Source organism: Gossypium arboreum, chromosome 5, assembly GCF_025698485.1.
Source record: "Gossypium arboreum isolate Shixiya-1 chromosome 5, ASM2569848v2, whole genome shotgun sequence".
Classification (NCBI taxonomy): Eukaryota; Viridiplantae; Streptophyta; class Magnoliopsida; order Malvales; family Malvaceae; genus Gossypium; species Gossypium arboreum.
Window position 1 is genome coordinate 24,139,688 of NC_069074.1, and position 5,920 is coordinate 24,145,607.

The window sequence follows — 5,920 nt, forward strand, 5'->3', positions numbered from 1 at the left end:
ATTGTGCTTTTAACTCCTTCAGCTCGGTAGGTGTCATTCTGTATGGGGCAATAGAAATGGGAGTCGTCCCTGGCACCAATTCAATACCGAACTCTATCTCCCTTTCAAGAGGTAATCCGGGTAATTCCTCCGGAAACACATCTAGGTACTCACATACTATCGGCACGGACTCAATCTTCAGCTCTGTTTTCTTAGTGTTCAGTAACAATGCAGGGTAAGCTTCATATCCTGTCCTTATATATCTCTGGGCAACCATTGCCGTGATTACAATCGACGGTGAATCCAATTCTCTTGATTCGACCCGCAGAATCTTACCATCCGGGCATTTTAACTTAATATACTTACTACCACAATTCATAGATATATCATGAAGGGCTAACCAATCCATAACCAGTATTACATCAAATTCATCAAATGGTAACAACATAAGGTTAGCCAGAAAACAATGGCTTTGAATCGTCAAAGGAAAATTCTTACAGACTTTTTCAACTAGGACGGATCTGCCTAGTGGGTTCGACACTCTAATGATGAATTTTGTAGGTTCAACAGATATGTTCATACTAGACAACAATCTCATGCAAATATATGAATGCATTGACCCCGGGTCAATTAAAGCAACAACATTTATATTAAAAAGAGAGAAAGTACCCGTAATAACATCAGGAGCAGCGGCTTCCTCTCGAGCACGTATCACATACGTTCTTACCGGGGCTTGAACCTCTAATTTTGCGGCGTCTTTCATCACGACTCGACTGCCACTAACACTCTCAGGGTATCTCGGAGGTCTACCTCGCGGAATAGGAGCACTTGACTTCAGGGCTATTTCCACTTCTTTTTCAACTCGTTCCGGGCAGTTTCTGAGAAAGTGATCGAAAGAACCACACCTAAATCATGCGTCACTCTTCATTCGACACTCTCCGAAATGAAATTTGTTGCAGCTCTTACACTTCAGTTTTTGATCATCTACACTCCTCACACTAGTTACCATCGGGGAGGAAGATTTTTGACTTTGTCATTTAGAGCTTCTCGATCTACTCAAATATTTCACTGACGAAGTGGAGCGTTCATGCAGACTCCTGGATTTCTTCGTGGAGAACAAGAGTGTTTTACCGTTAGACCTCTTACTTGCAGCTCGAGCCTTTCTCTTACCTTATTTTCTTTTATTATTAAGTTCCTCGACCTTTTTGGCTCGATCGACCAATGCGGCACACTACCGTATTTTCAAGAACCCAATCAATAACTTGATATCCTTATTTGAGATCTTCCTCGAAGCTTTTACACATTTCAGATTCAGTTTGGACCCATTCAGTTGCGTACTAACTTAGTCGTACGAACTCTCTCTCGTATTCTGATACAGTCTTGTTCCCTTGTTTGAGTTCCAAGAACTCCTTTCGCTTCGAGTCCAAAAACCATTGGCTAATATATTTCTTTCTAAACTCTGCTTGGAAGAAATCCCAAGTAATATTTTCCTTCGGCACTACTGAGGATACGGTCTTCCACCAATTGTATGCAGTGTCCTTCAAAAGGGACACAACACACTTCAAACATTCTTCTGGTGAACATGAAAAATCATCTAGCACACGTGTAGTATTTTCGAGCCAGAACTTGGCTCTTTTAGCGTCATTATCTACTTTAGCTCTGAATTCCTCAGCCCTATACTTTCTAAGCTTATCTACCGGGGCTTTACTGATTTTTACCGGTGCCATACCTCATGGCACATCCTTATTAGGTTGGTTAGGGGGTAGGGGAGGTCTGCATATATTGGGGCGATTTCTCAAATAATCCCCAAACCATTCATCAATCATATCAAAGAAGGTAGCTCTGGCCTCTTCTCGGCCTTCTGACATCAGCCTTCTACTACTACTAGATACAGTTCGTTGTACGAAAGCTAGAGCATGGCTCTCGGCTCTTTCGAACTCATCTTGTGCTTGATTGGAAGACATTTACTATATTCAAAACAATTTAAACAATTAGGAGACGTCACACTATCAACATTCAAATAATGACATGTATAGCGAACTTTAACATCATCTAAGGTAGTCCTAGAACCGACTAAACTGTAACTCTGATACCAATAAATATAACATCCTCACTCGTACCCGACGCTGGGATAAAGTTCGAGGCATTACCGGGACTTTTCATTTTGAAACGTACCAAATTGGGTCACCAAGTTTTACTCAAATTTTAAGCTTTTCATCCATGAACACTTGTCCCTTATATAGGCCTTCGAGGCCTATAACATATTTAGAAGCAGTGCAGGACAAATTCGGGTACGTTTGATAAACCTTGGGCTCCTTAGGAAATTTTTCCTTATCATAAAGTGTCACACGCCCGTGTAGGTGAACCGTGTAGACTCAAACGCCCGTGTGACTTGGGGCACGCCCATACCCTTCAGCCGTGGGCGACACTAACTTATCAACACGACTATGGCACACGCCCGTGCTGCTTGCCCATGGATGACACTGTCATTTTAACAAGGCCGTGGCATACGTCCGTGTGGCATACCGGTGTACAACTTTGTGATAAAATTTTAAGTGCAGGGGATACACGGCCATGGCACACGCCCATGGGAGGGAACCGTGTGTCACATACGGCCTAGACACATGCCCGTGTATCTAACCATGTGGACTCTAATAGGCTATTTTCCAAGCCTTTAGTCACCTCTTTCTACTACTTATGCTTAGTGGTTACCAAATTCAAAGTAAAACACAATTATACACTTGTAAATAATTTTGATTAAACTAGATGTATGGAAACCTCATATCATTGGTTTCATACATGATAGGTTATTTCCCATTTAGTGTTTATGGGTTCCCATGTCACTTTAATTCATCCGAAATTGGCTTGTTCATGTGACTCATTGCCAATTGGTAACGGCCCATCACTTGTAAATAAAACCATGCATAAATTCACAGGTCATAGCCTACTTCAATTAAGCCAATTTTTGTGGCCATATACAAAGAGATAAACATATTTTTACATGCCTTCATTTGGCAAATCAAATGACACATATAGCAAAATTACTCAAAAATACTATACATGCCAATTAACAAAATGAACAAAGTCTTTATACCAAAGCTTGTCTAGTTGATAGTGTGTTGACTCTCCAATCGTCTTTCAATCCTTTCGAGTCCTCCAGCTCTGTGAGACAGGAAAAAAGAGAGGGGTAAGCATTTACATTGTAACGTCCCCCCTACCCGAGACCGTTGCCGGAGTCAAGCAGGAGACATTACAAAACTTATCTTAGCACTTAAACAGTTTTCGTAGTAAACTATCCATCTGCATCACAGTCGCTAAAAAAATCATATCTCGAGTTACGAAACTCGAAATCCAATTCCGTAAATTTTACCTGAAACTAGACTCATATATCTACTTACTAATTTTTTTCTAGAATTTTTGGTCAGGCCAATTAGTACAGTTTATTATAAGAAGTCTCCCCTGTTTCAGGGTTCAGCTACTCTGACCCTTGTGCACTACGAATCAAATTTCTTCCTGTACAGAAATCCAATGACTATTCCATTTGTTTCAATTAAAATAGACTCAATAAGGAATCCATACAAATAAAGTTTGAGTCCTAATTCTTAATACACAATTTATGGTGAATTTCTAAAGTCAGAACAGGGAATCCAGAAATTGTTCTAACCCTATTTCACCAAAACGTAAATATCTCATAAAATACAACTCTTTTACCAATTTTGTTTCTTCCATATAAAAATAGATTCATTAAGCTTCAATTACATATTTTATTCATCATCTAATTCACTTTATACTATTTTTGGTATATTTTCAAAGTTGGACTACTGTTACTGTCCAAATCTGTTTTAGTATAAAATGTTGATAACTAAGTTTATAACATCTTCATTTCTTCTTTCTACAACATTTACCAACAATTCCTCTTATTACTCTTCACTAACATATCAAAACATACCATTCTTAAGGTTTTGGTAACATTTACAAAACATACCAAAATATCATTTAACAACTTAGATACTTTCAATATAACCAAAAGACATCCTAGGTACAATGCCATTTTCCAAAAGGATAGAAACTTCACCAATTTGAGTTTGAGGATCGGCTTGTATCTTTGAGTCCTTATACTTTCAGTACCTAACTGCGACGAAACAAACCGTCGCTGAGAATACTCTCATGGTATTTCTATAAACAATAGCTTAATCAACTTTAAAACATGGTAATTCAAACACATTATTGCTATTATTCAATATCAATCAGTACTTTAATAACCTTTACTTTATTTACCCTTATTAACATAACTTTCGGACACCGGCGGATACGGATCCAACCCACACTCGGGATAAGCACATAGGGCTTCATCGGAATAAATCCGAACTTTAACATTATAGTACACAAAGTACTTCATCGGAACAAATCCGAACTTTAACGATGAGTCGACACATAGTGTCTCATCGACTCAATGTCGGAATATCCCAATACTTCAGTTCCTATGACATGTCAACTATATCCGACTAGCCCGACAACGTTAATAGGGTATTCAAAATCACATTCATTTCAATATGGTAAAAATACTTACCTCATTCACATTTTCATACAATATAAATATCAAATATAGCAATAACGATTAAGCTCGGTTTATAGAAATACAAACCACTATTTATCGAATTTAATCGATATCTTCGTTCACTTTCTCTTTTCCTTCTTTGATGACGTATCCGATTGCTACGTTTGCTACTAACAATCATACAATTAAAATTCATCAATATACTAATTCATAAAACACATTTTCACTTTCTATCAAACTTTTACAAAATTCCAATTTCGTCCTTTTTCCATTACTAATCTTTTTCTTTAACTTAAGCTTCATATTCTCTTTTAATCAACTCATTAACAATTTCTAACTCATAAAATTCATTATAAAACATAAATTTTGAGCTCTATTCAACTTAATCCCTATTTAAACCTAACTTAGAATTCTTTTAATAAATCACTCAATTTTCACTTCTAACTTCAATTCCTATCAATTTAACCCATAAAACCTCAATTTATTCAACTAAATCAATATCTAAAAATTTTCTATTTTTCTTCATTTTAACCTCATACATGTAGAACTTTGAATTAGGCATCCATAAACATAAAAATCATAAGAAAATGAGCTAAAACAACTTACCAATTAAACTTTAGGGCCTTAATCCTCAAATTTCCCTTTTCTTTTCTTTCTTTCTTTCCTTCTTTCTTTCTCACGTTTGCTCTCTGTAACTCTTTCTATGCTTCTTTACTCATTATTATTAACCTATAAAAATATAAATTAACATGTGTAATAGCTATAACATAAAATATCTTATAGCTATTACACATATATACTAACTATTACACATGTTATATCATACATTCACACACATGGCACTTAGGGTCTAATTGCTAGATTAGTCCCTTTTACTTCTTTAATCTATAATTAAACTTTTATTCCTTATGCAATTTAATCCTTTAAACTAAATTCAAGCTACTTCACTTAATTAAACACTAAATAACCATTCAACTATAATTCATAAATATTTCTAATAAATATTCATGAATAAATTTCACGGAAACAGTACTCAAGACTCAATTTCCGATACCGTAACTTTCGGTTCATTACATACATGCTTAGTAAGCTCGAATAACCGGAAAGTAAACTTACCGAGTAATTAGCATACATCCACATTTAAATCATGAAATCATCAATTATGAAACGATTCCCTATCACATGCACTCAATCAATGAGTTAGTTACATAACAAAGCATCATTAATTTATGTAGATGAGCTCATCATTCATCATCTTATTGACATACATCATATTAATCCCGTTGAGTTTCTAGGAAATCTCGATGGAATACTCATTATCTGTCAATTCTTACGAATGATCATTTCACAAATATGCACTCCTGCGAACCTCACATCTAATGG